The sequence below is a fragment of the Balaenoptera borealis genome (assembly GCF_965194805.1).
Source record: "Balaenoptera borealis genome assembly, chromosome: 9".
Lineage (NCBI taxonomy): Eukaryota > Metazoa > Chordata > Mammalia > Artiodactyla > Balaenopteridae > Balaenoptera > Balaenoptera borealis.
Genome location: NC_138873.1, coordinates 64,261,361 through 64,285,011, shown reverse-complemented (window position 1 = coordinate 64,285,011; position 23,651 = coordinate 64,261,361). Strand labels below are relative to the sequence as shown.

The following is a 23,651-nucleotide window of genomic DNA, read 5'->3' as shown; positions in this document are numbered from 1 at the left end:
TGAGAAGAATCAACTAACCTGGACTTGGCACATTCAGAATTTTTTTTTCAGTATCAAAAGTGAATTCTGACAAGTGGAGCAAAGTTAGTCAAATAATGAGGAAAGGAAAAATAATATATGGGGCAGAGCGAATAGAGCAAGTCAAAGAACTTGATGACTAATGAGATGTGGGAGTGACAGAGAGAAGAGATTCAAGCAACTGGGAGAATAGTAGTGCCATTTGGTGTAAAAAAAGAAGGGAGAGAAAAGAACAAATTTGAGTAGGTTTATTTACTTTGGTTTTGGATGCACTGAGTTTTTGGTGACTATGGGAGGATTAGTAGAAAAAATATATATATATATATACACATTTATTTTAGTTTATGAATTCTAAGCATATTTTTCACATTTTAATAAAGATGCAGATGTAGAGAATGGACTTGAGGACCCAGGGAGGGAGAAGGATAAGCTGGGATGAAGTGAGAGAGTGGCATTGGCATATATACACTACCAAATGTAAAACAGATAGCTAGTGGGAAGCAGCTGCATAGCACAGGGAGATCAGCTCAGTGCTTTGTGACCACATAAAGGGGTGGGATAGGGAGGGTAGGAGGGAGATGCGAGAGGGAGGGGATATGGGGATATATGTATACATGTAGCTGATTCATTTTGTTACAGAGCAGAAAATAACACAACATTGTAAAACAATTATACTCCAATAAAGATGTTAAAAAAAATATTTCCAAAATCCAAATGAACAGCACGAGCAAAAGTGTCTTACAGTTATAATCGCCAGTGGGCTTGCTTTCTTGCTTGTATATAAAGTATTGGTGCATATTACAGTGAATAGTGTCTCAGATTGAATGAAATATGCTATGCCATGGATTTCAGTCTCTTCCTGCAATATTTAACTCGAGCCTAAATCATTCATAGCCAACTTCCAGTCATTAGATATCATTTGTGATATCTTTAGTGAACTTCAAGCTCTCTTCACCCTGAAACCAACTGCAAATCCAGGCTGCACAGCACATTCTAAGTCATGATTAGAATCCCCAAACAGGTATGCTCTGATCTTGCTGTTTAAAGAAGAGAGGTTTAGAGCCATATGATCATTATACAATTCTCTCTCTAAATCCCCACCATGTATCTGGGAAACAAAGGAATATTATTACCTGAGAAATTGTCCAAGTACCTTGCCATGAGTACAGTGTATCTTACGGGCAGAGCCAGGGTAAGAATCAGTGTCTTCCTGACTGCCTCCTGCTGCAATCAGCAGTATTCTGAGACTGTACACATAACTGAAATCAAGACTGCTGGGATTCAGAGTGAACGTCCCCTAGATTACCTTTCCAGCCCCTCTTTTCAATTTATTTTTTTACCATAACCAGGCAATAACTCTGAGGAATTTTTAAAATGACTTTCTCCTCTAGCAACTCTGTGAGACCTCATGCTAATAAGGGGCTTAGGGGTGATAAACTAACATAAAATATATCTCAGACTCAGTCTCTCATGAGATTCCAGGGAATGTGCTTAGTTAAAGATTAAAGCTTGGCTGGAATGTTATGCTTGAATTTTTGTGAGTCTTCTTGTAATCAGAACGAGTAATGTTTTTTCAACCAACAGAAGGTTACTTAATAACTAAGGTACATTGCTTGTAGTTTTAACTTACTGTTTAACAACGAGTTAAATAACTTGTGTGAGTGTGTACACGTTACTAGGGATACTTGTAATGAAAAGATGCAAGACATTTCCTTTCATGGTGGTAGACACACATATAAACATCCCCTTTTAATGAGGGGAAAGCAGAAAAACAAGCAATATGCTTTGAGGCTAGAAAGGCACAACTGATTTAATCTGAAGGTGAGAGGGCTTTAAAGAAGAAGGTGTAGCTGAGATATCCTTGAGAGGTGGCTGATCTGGGGAGGACACTGCAGGCTGAGGAATTAGGTGCAGGTGTCTGGAAACATATTATGTGTCCAGGTAATGGCAACAGCTCTCTGTGGTCAGGGATCACGGTTTGTAGAATGCTGAAGTGGGAAATGCAGCTTTAAAGTTAGTTTATGCAGTTAGAGCCAAACTTAGCATTGGGCAGTGCTAAGTTGTTTGCTTATTATTTTGAGAGGAATGGAGAAACTACTGAAGGGTTCTTAGCAATGGAGAGTCATGACTGGACCCAAACAAAGTTGTAACATTGAATAAGACCTCAGATGTACATACTCTTACTCCACATATGAGGAAATTAAGGTCCAGAGAGAAAGCTGGTAGGTGTTAGCCCTGTTCAGCCTACTGTTCTACTGTTTGAGAAATAACAAATTAGCCTGAACAATATTATTGCCACTGAGAAAATGAATAGGGATTCTAAATGAACAAGAAATATTTCCTGGTCTTAATATTTAACTACACAAGCAGACAAAAATATTCTTAAGTTAGAGACACAAAGATATCCCTATAACATAAGAAACTCCCATAATACAATCCACAGATGTCATGATATGTTGGAGGATTGGGATACTACAATGGGTAATAGGAGGGCTCAGTTTATTCCTGGTCTCCACTCTCCTGCTCACATTCTATTGAGAGAGTCAGGACATAGATATATAACACAATAACTTATCTGAGGGAAAAAGAGGTGAATATAGTAACCAAGTCTGTATCTCAGAAAAATTACATTAGTGTAAGTTTGGGGTGAGGGATGGAAAAGTTGAGGAGGAAGAAGAGATGTTGAGTTTTACTTCTGTTTTGACTGCTTGTTCTAACAATCACTGCATTATCCTTAACGCTTAATTTAAGACTGTTTTTTTCTATTGAATCAAAGCATTGAAAAAAATAGTGCAGAAGTATGTAAACTTTTAGTGGTACAGCACCATTATGCCTGATACAAAACTGATTCTGTACTGTTGTAAAATAAATATAGGGTTGTGTTAGTCAGCTTAGGCTGTCATAATAAAATACCATAGACTGGGTGGCTTAAACAACAGAAATTTATTTTCTCACAGTTATGGAGACTGGAAGTCTAAGATTAAGGTGCCAGCTTAGTCAGGTTCTGGTGAGAGCTCTGCTACTGGCTTGCAAACGGCCACCTTTTGACTGTGTGCTTTTATGGCCTTTCTTCTGTGCCTGTGCATGGAGAGAGATCTCTCTCTCTTCCTCTCCTTATAAGGCCACCAATCTTACTGAATTAGGACCATAATCCTATGATCTCATTTAACCTTAATTAGGAGCCCTATCACCAAATACAGTCACATTGGGGGCTAGGGCTTTAACACATGAATTTTGGGGGGACACAATTCAGTCCATAGCAGGTCATTATTGAAAATTTGGAATGTGTAGGATAGCAAAAAGAAAACACCATCATTTTTCATCCCTTCTCTCAAAGATAAATACTCTAAGATTTATGAATTAATCACTATTAATATTTTTTAAATACCTTATATGTCTTTTCCCTTAAACTTTTGGAGAATTTGAGACAGTTCCTTAGTGTAGTCAAAAAAAAAAAAAAAACTCTGGAAATAAAACTGAGGAAGTCAGATATATAGATGAATGATATGTGTATATTAATTAATTCACCAATTCATTCATTTACTTAGGATTTACTATGTGTCAGGAGTCATTCCTGCCAATTTGGCAAGGAAGTGGAGAGGCAGGAATTAAACAAAAAAAATCACAGTTTAACATAGAATCAGTGAAGGAAAAATGCAGGGAGTATATGGTAAGTAGACTAAATTTAGCCAGCATGTGAGGGTAAGTAGGTCAGTAAACCCTCTGATGAGAACTGCTATTAATATTGTTGAGGATGCCTTTTATGTGATGCATCATTTTACTCTTGCTGCTTTCAATACTGTCTTTCTCTTTGGTTTCTGAAGTTTTGATATGTCTTGCTATGGATTTCTTTGAAATTATTTTACTAGGAGTTCACTGAGCTTCTAGGATGTGTAGATTAATGTGTTTCATCAAATATGGGAAGTTTCTAGCATTATTTCTTCAAATATACTTTGCGTCCCTTTCTCTTTTTCCTCTCCTTCTGGGACTCCAACTATACACATGTTGATACACTTTATGGTAAACCACAGGTTTGTGAGGGTCTGTTCATTTGTCTTCACTTATTTTTGTTTCTATTTCTTAGGCTGAATTATCTCTATTGACCTATCTTCAAATTTACTAATTCTTTTTTCTGCAAGTTCAAATTTAATGTTGAGCCCCTCTAGTGAATGTTTCATTTATTTTATTTTTCAACTTCAAAATTTCTGTTTGGTTCTTTATTATAATTTCTGGCTCTACTGATATTCTCAGTTTGGTGAGACATTAATGTCATATTTTCTCTTGATTTTTAAAAATATATGGATTACTTTAGTTTCCTGAATATAACTACAATAACTGATTTAATATCTTTGTCTTGCAGGTACAAAATCTGGTCTCCACAGTGACATTTTCTATTGATTGCTTTTATTCCTGTGTATGGTTTATACTTTTCGGTTTCTTTGAGGTCATTTAATTTTATTTTTTGCTGAAAACTGGACATTTTAGGTAATATAATATGGCAACTATGGAAATCAGATTCCTCCCTCCCAAGTTTTTGTTGTTGTTATTGTTATTTTTGTTTGGTTAATGACTTTCCTGGTCTAATTCTATAAAGTCTGCATTTCATGTAGCATATGCAAAAGCCATGAGGCAAGAAACGGCTTAGTGCCTAAGAGAAACATATGGAAGATTATTATAATTGGAGTATAAAAGAAATGGAAGAATAAGGTCACAAAAATGATTTTGCACATTACAACAAAGGTATATAAGCAACAATTGAAAGGTAATAAAGAAGTAACATGATTAGATGTTACTAGAAAGATCACTCAGGCTACTGTGTGGAGAATTAAGTGAATATGGCAAGATAAATACTGAGTATCCGATTAGAAAAGACCTGCTATAAAACAGGCCAGAGATGATTCTGGCTTAGAAAATAATAATAGCAAAAAGTAACTGAAATGTTTTGAATACTGTTTCAGTGCTGATTTAGGTATACTTTCACAATATCTTATAAAATAGATACTATTATTAGTATACTATTTTGCAGATAAGGAAACAGAGTCACCAACAGGGTAAACTATTTTTCCAGGGTCACACAGCTATTAGATGGAAGAGAAAGAATTTCAAACACAGGCAGTTTGGCTATGGAGTCTATGTTCTTACATATCATAATATACTACCTACAAGTTAAGACTAAATTAACATGAAGAAGCTGGATAATTTATAAAGCTGAAAGGGATATTTTTGAGGCAAGATTTTCAGGAGTAGGAGACAGATTGGACTGGAAGTATAAAGGAGAGGAAATTGTTATTGCAGATTCTAGGCATAAACTACTTAGCTGAATAAAGGTGCCATTTACCAAATGTGGAATGCTGAAGATAAACAGTTTTGGGGAAAGGGAAAATTTTGGAATTGAGTTTGAGATGTATAAATATTCACATCTAACATTATGTGTATTCATCTATGTAGGAATATTAAATAGACATTTGGAGTTTAGAGGAACAATCTGGATGGGAGACATCAGTGTGTGACTCTGGGGATATATTTAGCATTTGAGGTCATGGCAGTAGATAAGGAAGCTTAGTGAAAAAGAAAAGGGCAGAAACGTGATGTTGAGGTGTGCTAGTATTTAAGGTTTGGATAATGGTTTCTATAACACAAACACAGAACAATTACCTCTCCCTAATAAATAATGATCAGTTTAGTAGTATAGATGATGGACTCATTTATACATTATTTTATCCAATTGATTATAATCCATTACCATCATTATTTGTTTTAATGCTCAAATTGTCCCAGATTTGGGAGCCTCTTAAAGCTGACTTCTGTTCCTTGTGACATATCTCCATCAATCTTTGAGCACTTGTTTGTTTCCTGGCTCATCTTACACATTTCCTGTCCCAGTCCTAGAATTATCAGTTTACCCAGGGACTTTTTTTTTTTTTTTTTAGTAATGAGTGATATTTAGTAGATAACACCTATTGTGGTGTCACTGCTTTCTAGGCTCTCAGTGATTTTACATACACAGAGACAAATATCTTATATATGCATGTGTGTATATGTATATTACATAAGCATTTATGTATGTATGTGTGTATATATGCATACATATGTACAGAATCTACACATATGTATAGAATCATGTTTATACTAATATTTCTAACCCTAATTTAACATTACAGGGTTTATTCTAATTTTCTACTTTTTCATATTTGTAACTTAATTATCTGGCAGCAATAAACCTGAAACTTTTTATTTCTAATGTACTTAACTTGTTTAATCAACCACTTAATAAGTAAGTAACCTCTTGTTACTGCCAACCCTCTTCTTCACCCCCATCCAGTCAGATGTCCTCTGAATCCTACTCAAGGTCTAATACCCTGTACTGTGCCATCACATCTGTACCCTTAATTAGACACCCTCCTTTTCTTACCAAGGTTCCAACTTCTTGTTTCTCCCATCTCATGTAGGTTGCTGTTATGAATTGAACTATGTCCCCCCAAATTTCATAACTTGAAGCCATAACCCCCAATGTGACTGTATTTGGAGATAAGGGCTCCTAAGGAGGTAATTAAGGTTAGATGAGGTCATAAGGGTGAGGCCATAATCCAATATGACTGGCATGCTTATAAGAAGAGACTCAAGGATGTGCATACATAGTAAAAAGCCCATGTAGGGACATAGTGAGAAGGTGGCATCCACAAACCAAGGAAAGAGGTCTCAGTAGAAACCAAACCTCTAAAACGGTGATCTTGAAATTTAGGTCTCCAGAGCTATAATGAAATAAATTTCTAGTTTAAGCCACCTGGTCTATGGTAGTTTGTTAAGGTAGCCTTAGTAGACTGATACAGTTGCTTCCTTACACTGCTCAAATTCCAGCAGCCCACCCTACCATGGAGAACTTCTCAATCCCTCATGTCAGGCTTCAACAACTGCCACCAGGCCAACTCACCCTCCTGGCTCCCTTCACACTCTTCCAGGTTGCACTCCCATGTGGAAGCCCTATTCACACTATTTGTGTTCCAACCTCTCCATTGTAGATGTCTTTCCCCATAGAAAGACATCATAGTAGACTTTTCTAATCCTTATACGCTGATACCTCATTTTCACATCTATGGGTGGATGCTCTTCTCAGCTCATTTGGACTCCCACACCATACACCAGTAGGGACATCAGGTCACCCTCCCACATGGATATCATTCTCACTATGTTCAGGCTTGGACAACTTGTATGAAACACCCCTGCCACGTAGATGCCTTTCACGCTAAACTCTGATATCTCATACTGAGAAGCCCTTCATCCTGCTCATGTTCTAACTCTTTATATAACTGTGAATCCCCCCTTCTCCATTCTCCTAAATATGTTTATGTATGTTTTGCTTGGCTGCACCTAATGACTTCAGACTAATTTCCACCACCACCCCCCCCCCTTAGGAAGGCAAAGGAAGAGAAATAAAGAAGAGGAAGGAAATAAATGAATAAAAGGAAAATAAGAATTGCCTGGAAACTTACTCTGTACTAGACATTTTGAATATTGTGTTGTAAAAATTCTGGACTTCGTTTTCTTCCTCTGAGGAGTGTTGATTTTTGTTGTAACAGTTGGATAGTTCTGGCTGATCACTCTGAATTTGTGTAAGCTTGTGTTAATGCTCTTTATATGGCAGTCTTTAAGTTTCAATTTCACTCCTAGTTCTAAGTTTTTGACTCTAAATATAGTTTTACTCCTAAGACAAGAACTTTATGGAGATTTAATTGGAAAGTGCAAGATATTTATCAAAATTCTCTAAGTTGATGGGCCTCAAATTCTAAACTCTGTCTCCTTTGTGGTAGGCACAAACTGAAAATCTTTGCTCAGGCTTTCCAAACTTACAGCTTTTCACTGGGTCACTTTAAGTCTCTTCCATGCATATTCAATTCTGCAGTAAGTCAAGGATTTAATGGCAGTTTATACATAGATTTTGGGTTCTCTCTCTTTTGGCTTCTCTCATGATTTCCCCCTTCAATTTCCAACTGCACTAATATGCTCATATCCTAATCTTTCTCACCTCAATTCTGTAAAACAAGCTTTTTCCTTAAATTCCAGCCAATATGCAGTGTAATGTGAAATGTGTTCTCATGAGAAAAGTTATATTCACGTAGATGTTGCTAAGTTTAATTTCATTCTTTCAAGGGTCATGCGCCTCCAGTTTCCACCTGCATTTTGCTGCTTTCCAGTTATCTTCAAATACTTGTGTGTCTGTGTTTTTTGTTTTTAATGTTGTGTTGTTGTGTTCTGAGTTTATAGTTGTTATTAGCAGGAGGCTCAGTTTCGTACAAGTTACTTCACCATTACCAGTATTGGGACTCTTCCTCTTATTCACTTTTAATATCGCTTTGGCATGTTCTGAGTAGTTGAAAATTTTTGTTTTTCTTCTGTCATAAAGTGTTACAAATATTTTGAAGAAACATTGCAACTGTTAATCTTACAAATAAAGGTACAAACATAACATCTACATAGCTTGATTTGGAAAAAAAAAATTATACATATATTCTAGAAAATTCCTTGAGGCTTAATAATTGTGATTTAAATTTCTTTTCTGCAACTTTCTTTGAGTTGAATAGTTAGAAAAAAGTTATACTGATAAAAAGTTTTGGAGAAAAACATGGTATTGCAAAATATATTTTGAAATAGGAAGAATATTTTATTTTTCAAATCATATATTTTATGCAAAAAATTTAATGATTATGTACTTGGTAAAAATTCAGTTCATTTATACTAAAAATTTAATTCAACTCAAATATATTAAAAATTTAAAAAGACACAGAACACAATTGAGGTTTAATAATGTCAATGAATTTCTCTAGCTTATACAGCTGGAAAAACCAACAATCAAACTTAAACATTATCAGTTAGACCTATCTATCTATATCTATCCACACATATATATACGTATACTTGTACACATATATATGTATGTGTACATGTATAAACACAAATATATACACACACATATGCAACTTCTTTTTTTTTTTCCCTTGACAATTTATTGTAGCCATCTTTTAATAAAACTGTTTCTAAATTTTTGATGTCCAAATGTTAATTCTTAGTAGTATTGTGCTCTTTTAAAATTATATACCTCCTTTTAATGGATCTTTAAATTATTTATAGTTTTTGTTATTATACAATAAGTATTTTAATATAATTTATACTTATGTGTTTATATTAGTTCTTATAGTGTATATTATTAGAAGCAGAATTACTGTATCAAAGAATTTTCATAAGTTACGTTTTTACTAATACAGCCAAATAAATTTCAAGTGAGGCTAAAATGGTTTCCTCATACATTTCAAAGACTAAGTAAATTAAGTGGTTTCATTTGATTTGGCTTAATTTTGCAAAGTAGTTTGGATGAAAAAGTATGTCACATTGTTTTAAGTTGCATTTTTCAGATATGCACCTTAATCTCCATGTGAGGTTAACAATCTGTTCATTTCTTCTTCAAATTGTCTAGTTACATACTTTATGTACTTCTCTATCAGAAATTTTCTGTAGATATATAGTGCCCCTTTGTACTGTGAGTAATTAAGCTATTTCTGTTACATTTATCTTAAATAGGTTTTTTCAGTCCATTGTTTGTTTGGAAATTCATTGATGGATGATTTATAATACCATGCAGACATTTTTCAATCTTCTTAATCAAATCTGTCAGATTTTCTCTTTGGTTTCTGAGTTTTTGAAACCTTAGAAAAACCTTCCCATCCTAAAATTATGCATGTAAAAAGATTCTGCATGTGTGTATAATATAAATATTAAATTATTATTCTTTACTTTTAGTCAATCAATCTAAATTTCTTTTGTGTAATGTGGATTGAGATAATTATAATATCTTTTTTCTTTGGCCACACCTCAAGGCATGTGGGCTCTTAGTCTCCTGATCCATCAGGGATCAAACCCGTGTCCCCTGCAGGGGAAGCACAGGGTCTCAAGCACTGGACCACCAGGGAAGTCCCAAAAGATAATTATAATATCTTATCTCCCCAAATGGCACACTAGTTGACTTGATAAATGTATGTGTTGTGTGTCCTTTTTCAACTGTAATTTTCTATTAAACCACTCGTCTATTTTAAAACTTCACATTTTAATTGCTACTTTTTAATACCGTTAATTGCAATTAATGAAACTTCTTATTTTGATTCTGATCAAAAGTATCTTAGTCATGATAAAATTTTAATGTAAATATTTGGTCAACTTTTTTCATTTATCTCTATGTATTTAACATCTCTTTGAAAATACTTTCTAAATGATCTGTTTACATTTTTATGCATGTTTATGTACATATTTATGAATATATTTGTACCCTGTCTCATAGAGAAAGAAATTTAGGCAGCTTCAAAGATCGTAAAATATTAAGACATAACTATAAATGAGATGTATTTGTGAGAGAATAAAGAAAAATATTTTATACATAAAAATTGTTCCATTAGTGAGCTAAAAGTGAAACACAGTTATCTATATATATGCCAAACCAAGGCCACAGTTATCTATATATATGCCAAACCAAACACAGTTATCTATATATATGCCAAACCAAGTTTGGCTATCCGTTTTCTAGAAGCCAGTGAGAAAAGAGAAACCTAACCAATAACCTGATGCACATTCTTAAATTGTGTTTATGTTACAGGTAACCATTTTTACTGTTTAGATGGAGACATTTTATATATATTTTTTGATAATAAATGAAATCCATCGATGCTGAAAATTGAACAAAATGGTTTCTACATTATAAACTCACTGAAAGTAAGAACCATATTTCATATCTTTTTGACCCTAAAATTTCAACTTAAACTCCAGAGAGGCTAAAAATTATTGCTAGATATAACAACTTAGTATAGTAATAACTCATTTAATTTTGCTATTATACCCATTATTATCAATGAAATAATAAATATTTTATTAGTATTGAATTTTCAATTTTCTAGATATCCTGAGAGAAAATGAAAATGTATTTAAAAATAGTCTGTATTGAGACATTCTTTGCATAGGAAAATAATGAGACTAATTCTTGGCTAGCTAGAAGTGATTGCTTCTATAGTTATTTTGTATTTAAATAACAATTTGAGATTTTTCCTTTTGGCCGTAATGGAATAGCAAGAACTTTCACTGTAAATAACCAGAAAACAGGACAAAATACATGAAATTACTGTTTAAGACATCAGACAATGGGTAGCACAGATCCATGATTCCTGAGAGAAGGGAAACAAATGAGGGGGGCCTTATGACCACATTAGCTCCTGCCTTGAGACAATTTCTTAATAGTTGACAAAAGGAATGGTAACCCAAAGAGAGTCCAGTAGCCTCAAAGGATGAAAAGTAAGATCAGATTTTGGGGAATCTGAAGCAGCTGGAAATTGCAGGAAAAAATTCCGTAAAGGAGGTTATACACAGAAAAGACCTCCAAAAAGCTGCATAGGCATCCCCTTTAATCTTTGCTGATTTCAAGGCCATACACTTATCCAATGAAAGGCTACAAAGAGGGGCAAAGACCAAGCATGGATTTGCAAAGTGAATAATTCTCAAGCTCATACAGAGTGGTGAGATATTTGAACTGCATCCAGTAAGTGTGGAGTCCTGAGTACTTATCTGGGGAATAGAATTTTTAGTTGAATACCTCTCTAAAAAGAAACCTCCAAGCTCAGATAGCTTCATTGGTTAGTTCTGTCAAACACTTAATGTAGGAAAAATTGTAATCTCATGCAGACACTTTCAGAAAGAGAAATATAGTGAATATCTCTCAACTCATTAATTTGAGTCCAGTATTACCCTGATACCAAGATCAAACAAAGTAAAGAGTACCACACTACAAAAATACAAAAACAAAATGAAACAATATACCTCATGCACAGAGAGGCTATAATCTTTTAAACATTTTAAAAAATTAAATGCAGTAATATATATTAAAAAATGGTAATGTACCATAACCAAGTAGGTCTTATTCTTGGAATGCAAGGTTGTTTTACCATACGAAAGTAATCAATGTAATTCATTATTTTCAGCTGGTAGGCGGGGAAAGCATGATATTCTCAATATATGAAGAAAAATATTTAACAAAATTCAACATCCGTTCCTGAAAAAACTTTCAATAAACTAGGACATGGGGCTTCCCTGGTGGCGCAGTGGTTGACAGTCTGCCTGCCAATGCAGGGGACACGGGTTCGAGCCCTGGTCTGGGAAGATCCCACATGCCGTGGAGCAACTAGGCCCGTGAGCCACAACAACTGAGCCTGCGCGTCTGGAGCCTATGCTCCGCGACAAGAGGCCGCGACAGTGAGAGGCCCACGCTCGCCGCAACTAGAAAAAGCACTCGCACAGAAACGAAGACCCAACACAGCCAAAATAAATAAGTAAATAAATTAAATAAATAAATAAATAAACTAGGACATGGAGAAAACTTCTTAATCTAATAAAACACATCAATGAAAAACCTACAGCTAATGCAATACTTAATTGTTAATCTCTGTTTCTGGCTGTGAAGGAGCAACGAGGATGAGATTTACCCTATGTTTTAAATAATTGAAAACTTAGAAAACTACATGAAACAATGGCTTTGTATAACTAGTTAAGAGGCAGTGATCCCTAAGAAATGGGGAAGAAATAATATGAGCCCTATGAGAGCCTTTCCTTATTGTCTAGAGAGATTTTCCAAGCTGTAGTACAGGAAGGGGTAACCAAACAAAGCCCAGCAGTCTCACAGAGAATATGCAGTTTGGCACTCAGGGAGGCCAAGGAAGCTATAATTTGCAGAGTAACATACTAGAGTGGAAGAAGTTGCAGAAAGAGCATTCCAGTGATCTGTGAAGGGGTTACCTCAAGTCTTTGATAGAATCCTTATCTGAATATGTAAGAAAAGTACCCAATGAGGGTGGTGATAGAACGATCACTTAAGAAGAGTACACAGAACAATCTCTGAAGCTCATATAGTGTTGGAAATAGCTTTTGTTCTTCCTAGTCAAAGGTAAATGTCCTTTTAATACTGGCATCATGTAGACTCCTCAAGATGGGATTACCTTAGTTATGGGGATAACTAATTAGAGACTACAGCTTAGACTAAAGGCTGCCCTGGGCACATTCTACCAAGCTTAAAACAAGTCATGGAAGATCAAAATGATTCCAATTCACCTAACTGTATCCCAGAACAATGCTAGATAAAATTTAATGAAAATATAAGAACAAAGTTAGGTAACTTATACTATCTGGTTTTAAGGCTTACTATAAAGGTACAGTTAGCAAGACAGTGTAGTTCTGGCTTAAAGACAAACAACTAGATCAGTTCAACAGAAGAGGGAGAGTCCAGAAGTATATATGTAACAGAGAACAAACCTGACAACATATTAGATCTATTCCTTTAGCTCTACCCCTTGTGCTCTGTTGCCTGTTCTTAGTCATGCTGGCTCTGCACCTTTTACAAAAGAATGTTGCCTATGGCCGAAAATATACTGGCGAGCCCATTCTTAAGGCTGTGACCTTTAAAGGGATAACACTTTTCCATTCATACAGAGATAAAAAGTTGCCTAAAAGAAAATAATTGTGTTGTTGGAGGTTTACAGTAACATCGTGACCAGCCCTACCCGGACATTTACAAGAACAAAGAATTCATGTACCAAAAAGTGTGCAACAACCAGCCATACCTCTTCCCCTTTTAGTATAAAAGAAGCCTGAATTCTAACTCAGGTAATATGGTTCTTTGGGAGACTAGTCTGCCATGTTCTCGGTCTGCTGGCTTTCTGAATAAAGTTGCTATTCCTTGCTCCAGCACCTAGTCTCTCAATTTATTGGTCTGTCGTGTGGGGAGCAGTATGAGCTTAGACTCAGTAAGAGACCTGTCCATATACAGATGACTGATTTTCACTAATGTTTCCAAGGGAATTTAACAGAGAAAGGATAGTTTAAAACAATGTTTACAGAAGTGGATATCCATCAGCAAAAATAAATAAATAAATAAATAGATAGATACGTTGACTCATATTACACTAAATGCAAATATTAACTCCAAATGGATCATAGTCTTAAACACAAAAGATACAATATAAAACATTATAGAAAAAATAGGGGAACATAGGAGGATATCTTTTTTTTTTTTTTTTCAGATTCCTGGGGGATATTTTTCTTTTCTTTTTTTTTAATTAATTATTTATTTATTTATGGCTACATTGGGTCTTCGTTTCTGTGCGAGGGCCTTCTCTTGTTGCGGCAAGTGGGGGCCACTCTTCATCGTGGTGCGCGGGCCTCTCACTATCGCGGCCTCTCTTGTTGTGGAGCACAGGCTCCAGACGCGCAGGCTCAGCAGTTGTGGCTCACGGGCCCAGTTGCTCCGCGGCATGTGGGAATCCTCCCAGACCAGGGCTCGAACCCGTGTCCCCTGCATTGGCGGGCAGACTCTCAACCACTGCGCCACCAGGGAAGCCCCGGAGGATATCTTTATTTTTTTTGGATAGGCAAAAATTTCTTAGATTATGAAAAGAATAAAATGACAAATTAGCCTTCATGAAAATTAAATGATAATTCTGCTCTTCAAGAGACACTGTTTAGAAAATCAGAAGGCAAGCCACTGGCTGCGAGAAAATATTTGCAATAAATATACCTGATTAATGACTATATACAGAACATGTTAGTATCATTTAAAACTCAATTATTAGGAAATGACCCAGTAAAAATGAACAGAATATTTTAACAAACACTACACAAAATGAGATAAGAAAGGTCAAAAAGCACACAAAAAAGATATTCAATGTCAGTCATCAAGTAAGATGCAATTTAACATGAAAATGAAAAGCATTTACAAGTACTTTAGAATGTCTAAAATAAAATAACTGGCAAAACCCATAACCTGGCAAGATTTTGGAGCAAGTGGAATTCTTTTACGTGGCTTGTGATATTGTAAAATTATACAAACATTCTAGAAAAATGTTTGGCAATGTGTTATAAGGTTAAACATATACTTACCATGAGACCCCGCCACTCCACTCCTCTTTGAAATGAAAACACTTGTCCATAGAAACATCTGAGCATGAATGCTTACAGCAGCTTACTCATAAGAAGTCCAAGCTAGAGAAAACATAAATATAACTGTTACATGGATAAACAAATAATGGTGTATTCATAAATGAAATAGTGTTCAAGCAATAAAAAGAATGAACTATTGATGACACAACAGTATGGATGAATCTTAGCAAAATTATCCTGAGCAAAAGAAGCCAGACAAAAATAACTGCATACTCTATGATTCCATTTATTTGAAAATCTAGCAAGGACAGTTAAAGTTACTGTGACAAATGGAAGTTCAGTAGTTGCTATGTGTGGGAGTTGACTGGACTGGGAAGGATTAAAAAGGAAACTCTTTGGGATGATGTCAATCTTCTGTATTTTTGTAACAGAGAAGAAAAAGCTGACTCCATATTCCTTTAGCTCTAACCTTTGCGCTCTGTTGCCTATGCTTAGTCATGCTGGCTCTGTACCTTTGTAAAAAGAATGTTGCCTATAGCCTGAAGTACACATGATAGCCCATTCTCAAGGCTCTGCTTCTGAGGCTTGACCTTTAAAGGCATAGCAATTTTCATTCATATAGAGGTAAAAAGTTGCATAACAGAGAATAACATTTGTCTTGTTGGAGGTTTACTTGACCATCCCTACGTGAACAGCTGCAAGAACAAAGGATTATCACATCCCCTCTAGGGTCTGGCCAGCACCAAAAGGTCTGCAACAACTGATTTCAGTGCCAAGAAGACCTCAGTCTTTGTCTTCTTTGAAGAACGAATTCCACAAAGAGACCAAGATTGTAAAGCAGGCATAGGGTTTATTAGAAGCACAGAGCCTGTGGGAAAGCACAAAAAGAAGCAGTTTCTTTAGGGCAGAAGTGAAAGTTACACACTCAGAGAAGAGTGTGGGCATCCTCATGAGTGAGAAGCACGCAATAGGGGCTTAGGTTGTTAATATGGGGTTAATCTTCTGGGGTTTAGATGAGGGTGATTCCCCTTTCCCTCCCCTAGGATCCTGTCATCTTCAATTCCTTATCTGGACTTCCACCAGCCTCTATTTTGAATCTTTCCCATGAGCAACCAAGTGAAACCCACGGGGGTGGGGAGGCCAAAACCACAATGCTAATGATATTATAATGATATTACAATGTGTCCAAGGTTACTAGAGGACGATTTGAGACCCCCTCTGTGCAAATGTCAGGCTGGGAAATCTCCTTGATCACAAGAATGTGGAGACTGCGGTGGGTTGCTTTTGTCCTTCACCCAATCATCAGCAAGCAACCTGTGCATTTTTATTTGCACATGTTTCATGGTTTTCAAGGTGGGAGTTTCTTGCTCAGATGATACAAAGTTTCTGTTTTAGTTGCCATTCCTCCATGTGTCATGGCCTCATTAAGTGCTAAGCAAGGAGGGTGGTTTGCCTTCTGCCTAATGCCTATGTATGAGGAGGCTGTCCTTGGGCCCAGCCCTGTCTTTCCTGCCTCACATCCAGCCACACCCCCTCCTTTTTTAGTATAAAAGAAGTCTGAATTCTAACTAGGGTAATATGGTTTTTGGGACACTAGTCTGCCATCTTCTCGGTATGCTGACTTTCCACATAAATCCACTATTCGTTGCCCCAACACCTAATCTCCCGATTCACTGGCCTGTCCTGCAGGGAGCAGTAGGAGCTTGGACTTGGTAACATTTTGATTATAGTAGTGGTTATACGAATGTACCAATTTATGAAAACTCATGAATGCATTGTGTTGCAGTTCGAACATGTTTATAGGATCCGCAAAAAAAAGACAAGGAAAAGAGCTTTCCTCATACACCACAGAGATGCAGGGAGTTGACCAAAGTGTGAAATAGCCATCTACTACTATGTATAAAACAGACAAGTAATAAGGACCTACTCAATACTCTGTAATGACTTATATGGGAAAAGAATCTAAAAAAGAGTGGATATATGTATATGTATATCTGATTCACTTTGCTGTACAGCAGAAAGTAACACAACATTGTAGATCAATTCTACTCCAATTTTTTAAAAAAAGAAATAGCCATCTAGAAAATCAGTACTCACAAAATAGAATAAAAAAGTCAAAGTTTAAAAGCTTAATCAAGAAAAACAAAGACATTTGAAAAGTTTGCAGAAAAAAAGATAATTCTTAATATATGGAAATGCTTATATCAGTAGTTCTCTGCTATGCCAAGCAAAAACATAATCAGTAATACTTGATTATATTATTAACATTTTGAGACCAAAGAATACTTTAGATATTAAACTTTTATTCTGAGACAAAATATTTTTATTAGAAGACATCATGGGCAAAATGATGGAACACATCCAATGTCTAAATAGCTTGAAAATTTGGCAGATGCTGTTCCTCTTTTTGTCACTCTTCCATGGCATTCTCATATCAATCAGAGTACCTTTAGAGAAAGGAACATACCAAATCCTCTACTTATGTTAACAGGTTAAATCCACTGTCATAATACCCTTTTCCAAAATTCAGTAGCTCTAACATTTCTCTATAACTTAAAAACTGAATCTCAAAATTAACAATGCCATGAAAATCTCATTCCTAAAATTCCCTTATTTCAAAAAAAAAAAAAGTGAAGCCATAATGAACTAATTGGCTAAGAGAAGGACAGAACAGACCAAGAGTTAATTTACTTTAGAAGAAATAAAGAATTAATCAGAAATAAAGAAAAAATAAATACTGCAGAACAAGATGGCCTTTATTGCCTGGATATCGATGGACTGTTTAAATTTAGGTAACTGCGTTGGTTTATTATCAATTCTAAAATTTTGATGTCTTTATATCTATCCCAGTCCACTTTTTTAGTATCTCCCTCATAAAATATTTTTATTTCCAATTCTTTTAAAATAATTCTGTACCCCTAGACAACTTTCCCGCCTGTATCTGGTGTTGCCAGTCTTGTCTTTCTATATCCTACCTTTATGTCAAGGCCAAGTCTTCATTGGAACTTCGCTGAGCTTTCTCTTTTCTGAATTATTTTTGAATTAAAACCCCTCCTCTTTACATATTTATAATAATTGCTCTTTCTCTTCTTCATGAGTGCAAGTATTTTCAATAAACCTAACCTTTAATTACCCTAAGATATAAGTCACACACTCCCTATCTTCTCACAGTGGTCTGAACTAATCTGGATTCAGCAAATATTTGGTTGTAACTAGTTCTTGGTAAATTGCTATTATGAAAAAAAATTGCCAAAATGTGAAATGATTTCAACACTGAAAAGTAAGTAATTATTGCTTAACAAATGTGGAATTTTTCTTTTGGAGGTATTTCCAGTTACCTAGAAAAGAACTTTATTTTCAGGGAAGACACTCTGAAATCCTTCCTGGGGAGAGATATATCTGAGCCTATGTTTGGTGACTTAGGTGACTAAAAATTTGCCATGGGAAGAAGTTTTAATTTTTTTTTAATGTGCAAAATTCCTTTGTATCCTTATATTTTGCGTATTATGAAATCACTGGCAGCTTTTCATGCTACAAAAGTGTGCATTTTATATGTTTTAATTTTTTTACACCACATCACATTTTAATTAATGCATACTATATTAAATTAATATAATAATTTCTAAATCCTTATTCTATTACTGAAAATGTAGCTCTTTTTTTTTACATTTATTACACTCTCTATTCAACAAATATTTATCAGCACTATTCTAGACACTGGGAGTATAGTAGTGAATAAGGCAAAAGTTCCTACCTTCACTGATTAGTATTGCATGAAATTTTTATATGTATCAGGAATCAAGGCTTTTTAATCTGACTTCCTGAGTTGTACTTTTACTTAATAACTTTCTTACTTGGACAAGATGCTTCACGTCACTAAGTCTCAGTTTTCTCATCTATAAAATGTGAATGATAACACAAACTTCACATGTTTGCTCTGAGAATTCCTAGGACTAAGCACCATAGAGCACTTAGTATTGAATAAATGCTAAAAAAAAAAGGTGTTCAAAGAATTACTGGGTCCAAAAGAGCTTCCAGTATCTGCCACAACTATACTCAGGTCCCCTGGTCACGAATCTTTACTACTACTTCCCTGCCTCTGGACTTTCAATGGAGTCTCCTTGGTCTGTCATCTTAACCCCAGTACTTGGTGCCTTCGGATCCCAACGAATCTATATTTTAAAAAATGAGGGGAGTCTGCTCTACAGTGTTATCTGATCCTAATTTTACATAACTGTGGATCTCTCACAAGATTTCCAATAGAGTTAAGATGATGGCCTTCAAGGTAATTTTCTAACCCAATCTATAATAAGTATTTAGCCATTTTTTTAGTTAAAGGATAAATTATATATATATATATATATATACACACACACACACACACATATGTATACATTTATATTTTTGTGTCTTAGTAGATACAGTATTGAATAGAAAGTGATTTACTACGATTTTGTTATCCCCATTTTCTGGTTTCATATAATTGCCTACACAGCCTTTATTTGTCCTCTTTAAATACATTGCTTTCTATGGTTTATAGGAAAATATTATAAACTATAATGAAGTTACCTGAATCTCTCTCTCTCACTCTTTCTCACACCTCCATCTCTCCTATACACGTCATCCTCTCAATAATCATATTGCTTCTAATTATTTAACATCAATTGCTTATTTTAACACCTCCCTTAGATGTTATATAAAAACACAGTACTTAAGCTTTACGTTTCATTTTTTCTTTTATTTTTATTTTTGGAGCAGAGGTTTAAGTGCCGTTTAGCTCCCATTCTCTTATAATAGAAATGCTAAAAGGCATTTTAGAGCTAAAACAACTATTTCATTTTCCTTACATTTATTATTATGGCTCCCTTAAACTCAGCAGTTTTAAAGCTTTATTTTTAGAGGCAAGTCACTCTAGATGGCAGGGGACTGTTATTTGGCACTGAAACAATGAACTGTGTCCCATTCTTCTTTGAGAACTTTTAAATTTTTTTGGCCAGCAAATCGCCAATTGTGAAGGATCTATTTTTCTCAGTTTTTAGCTCCAAAGTCCCATCAATCATACCAGACCTGAGGGGGGAAAGCATCATGTGCGCACTAACATTTTCAAGCTCAGAGCTGTGTTGTCGCTCTCTCTAGCAGTACCATCTGCTCTGAGCCAAGTTTAAAGCCAAGGGACTCCAGTAAACCCACATGTCAAAAACTTCCCACTATACAAGGAAGTCATCCTACAGGATCTGTGTAGGATGTACACACTTCAAAAAGAAGGCAAGTGTTTGGAATAACACTGTAGAATTCAAACAGAGAGCCTATTACGGAACTCACAAAGAAACTGCTATACCAGGAGGCGGCACTCTCCAAAGAAAGCTGCCAAAATTAAAGAGATATTAAAAAAAAAAAAAGCCGATCGCAATCTTATCATTATATAAATGTAAGCATACTTTAGTGATACCGAGAAAAAAAAAAGGACTTTCTAAAGTTATGAAAGTAGATTAAGATCTTTTCTCAAAGTTGTATCTTCCTTATATTACTTAGAATGATATTTTAAAGTAATCTTTAGTGATATTCAATATTTAAAATATTTTAAAAGCATTCAATGGTATTAACTAAAAAATATTTACAAGGCAGTCAAAAATGAGAACTAATGTTTAAAGAGCCCTAAAACTAACAGAAGATCATGTTATGGGCACAGAACATTAATGAAATGTTAAAAATCTTATTTTCATGTAGTGTAGTTTTTTAGAGCTGTAAAATGCTTTCATTTTAATGATTTAAGTGGTCTTAAGTTCTTTATGTTTAAATGTATTTTCCTATAGGAATAATGATATAATAGGACTTATGTTCCTAATCAGAGCTTAATATACATTATATAAATGAATACGTACATCATATTTAATTGTGGCATACATTTTTCTCCCAAAAGTTTTCCATGGTAACACAACAACCTGGTGTACACTTTTATTTCCTTGTAATTATTTAATTTTATCTCATTTATAGGACATTATCTTTGTAGAAAGGTCACTGTACTGCTTGGGAAAAAAGCATAAGTAATAGAGTTTTTGGTAGAGGAAAGAAGAACAAGAAATCTTCAAGAAAATGGCAATGTGGAAATTATGAGCTTGAAAGACCCTCGAGAAAGGAAAATTTGAAAGCAGGAAAGTCTCCTAAAGCTTAAGAATAAATGAGGGAATATTTTACTACATGCAACAAGATTGACCAGGGATGTGGGTTTTTTGTTTGTTTGTTTGTCTTCATTTTCTGTTATGAATGTTAAACATTGCTTCAGTTACCATTTTGCTGTAGAACAAGTCAATCCAAAATTTAGTGACTTAACATTTATGATTATATCTCACAGCTGTTTGTGTTGACTAGGATTGGCAAGGTAATTTTCACTCAGTGTCCTTCCTGCACATGTTGCTCAGATAGCAAAAATACTCTTTTCATGATGTCATTACAATAATTAAAACAAACATAGGTACTATACTTTCTATGAAACACATATATATGTGTGGGTCTATTTGTGGACTGTATTCTCTTCCATTAATCAATGCACTATTCTTACACCACATCACACTCTCTTGATTTCTATAGCTTTATAATAAGTCTTGAAATCAGATAGTTCAGTCCTCTAATTTTGTTCTTCTCTTTAAAGATTGTTTTGTTCCTATAAATCACTCATCTGTAAGCAATACATCTTTTTTCTCTGCAAGCATTTAGTATTATTTCTTTATCTTTGATGTTTGTAATTGTGATACTATGTGCCTAGTTTTAAAAAAATATTAATATTTTTTTCTACTTGGAACTCAGAGCGGTTGTTTTATACTCATAACTCAACTTTGATAATCACTATGGATATTCAGAGACCCATTATATCAGTAAAGTTTCTAAGGATCTAGTGTTCTGCGAAATGGCAGTATATCCCATACAAAGTAAGGAATAAATTATTTTGTCTTACAAGTGCCATTACCTGAGTAAGAGGTAGGTCTCTGTGATCTGGGGCAGCATATTATACATACTTGGAATACTTTTCCAATCTTTCATTGAGTAACTTGCATGGCTGTCATGTTTGCACAGGGTTAACAGCAAGAAAGAGCTCTGCAGCAGATCCAGGCCTCACTGGATACAGTACTGCCTTGTGGGTCAAAAATCTTGAACAACCCTATGGAGGAATGTGTGTGGAATAAGATACCATGAAGAGTTTATGGCAAGTCCTAGTGGGAGAATCTCAGTGTAGACATCTAGGTTTCTGGAGCAAAGCAAAGCTAACTAAAGCAGAAAATTATACACTATTTGAAAAATAGTCACCACCGTGCTAATGACCCCTGGTAGAGACTGAGGCTCTTACCGTGGAACATAAATGACTGAATCCAGATATTAAAAAGTCACAAGTCTAAGCAGAGCAAGGAACAATTTATCATATGATAGAAGTTATAATTCTAGGATTAGGCTTGAGCAGATCCAGAGGGCACAAATAGGCTTTAAGGGCAGGTAGGCAAATGCATCTCCCTCAGCTCACATCTAAGACCACATGAAGGGGTTTCTTACACCCAGCTGACTGAAGGAAAAAAGCCAAGCTTGGATCATGAATGAGTCACGCTGGTATGTGAGTACAAGATGGAAATGGATTGCTGGTATTCTACAGCCCCAAACATTGATCACCCACTTTGGGTGAAAGGTAAAACTTGGCCCAAGGTTAAATTTAGATATAAACTCATGGACAGTGGCACATGACTTGGCCATTCAGGCAGAGGATTGGAAGGAGAAAATATAAAAGATCATGGACTGCAGGACGGGAAAAATATTTGCAAATAGTATATCTGATAAAGAGTTATCCAGATTATATAAAAACTCTTACAACTCAACAGCAATAACAAAACATGTAACCTGATAAAAAAATGGGCAATGGACCTGAATAGACATTTCTTCAGAGATGATATACAAATGGCCAACAAGTATATGAAAAGATGCTCAACACTGCTAATCATTAGAGGAATGCAAATCAAAACTATAATAAGATATCACCTCATGCCTGTTAGGCTGGCTGCTGTAGGAATTTGTTAGGGAATCCATAGCAAATATCACAGAGTTGGTGGCTTAAACAAAAGTAATTTATTTTCTCACAATTCTGGAGGCTAGACGTCTAAGAACATGGAATTGACAGGTTTGATTTCTCGTGAGGCTTCTTTCTTTGGCTTGCAGATAACTGCCTTCTTGCTGTGTCCTCCCACGGCCTTTCCTCCTGTGCACATGCACCCCCCCCAGGTGTCTCTCTTTGCTTTTAAATTTCTTCATTTTATAAGGATTCCAGTCAGAATGAATTAGGGCCCACCCCCAACAGCTTCATTTTTACTAAATCACCTCTTTAAAGGCTCTGTCTCCAAATAAAGTCATACTCTGAGGTACCAGGGGTTAGATCTTCCACTAATAAATTTTGGGAGACACAATTCAGTCCATAACAGCTACTATCAAAACAAACAAGACAAGCAAACAAAAAAAAAAAAACAAAAAGTAATGCGTATTGGCAAGGATGTGGAGAAATTGGAATCCTTTTGAACTCTTGGTAGGATTGTAAAGTTGTGCAACTACTATGGAAAACAGTATGGCAGTTCTCCCCAAAATTAAAAATAGAACTACCATATGATCTAGAAATCTCACTTCTGGGTATATATTCAAAAGAA

General features: G+C 35.3%; 1 long non-coding RNA gene across 1 annotated transcript in view; it reads right to left on the bottom strand.

Moving 5' to 3' along the window:
* LOC309635320 overlaps positions 1-10,509 on the bottom strand; it is a 29,960-nt gene extending 19,451 nt beyond the window's left edge. Inside the window, exon 1 of the long non-coding RNA XR_014248762.1 lies at positions 1,152-10,509. This is a non-coding gene — a long non-coding RNA (uncharacterized lncRNA). The remainder of the gene's footprint in view (positions 1-1,151) is intronic.
* Positions 10,510-23,651: the final 13,142 nt, after the last annotated feature.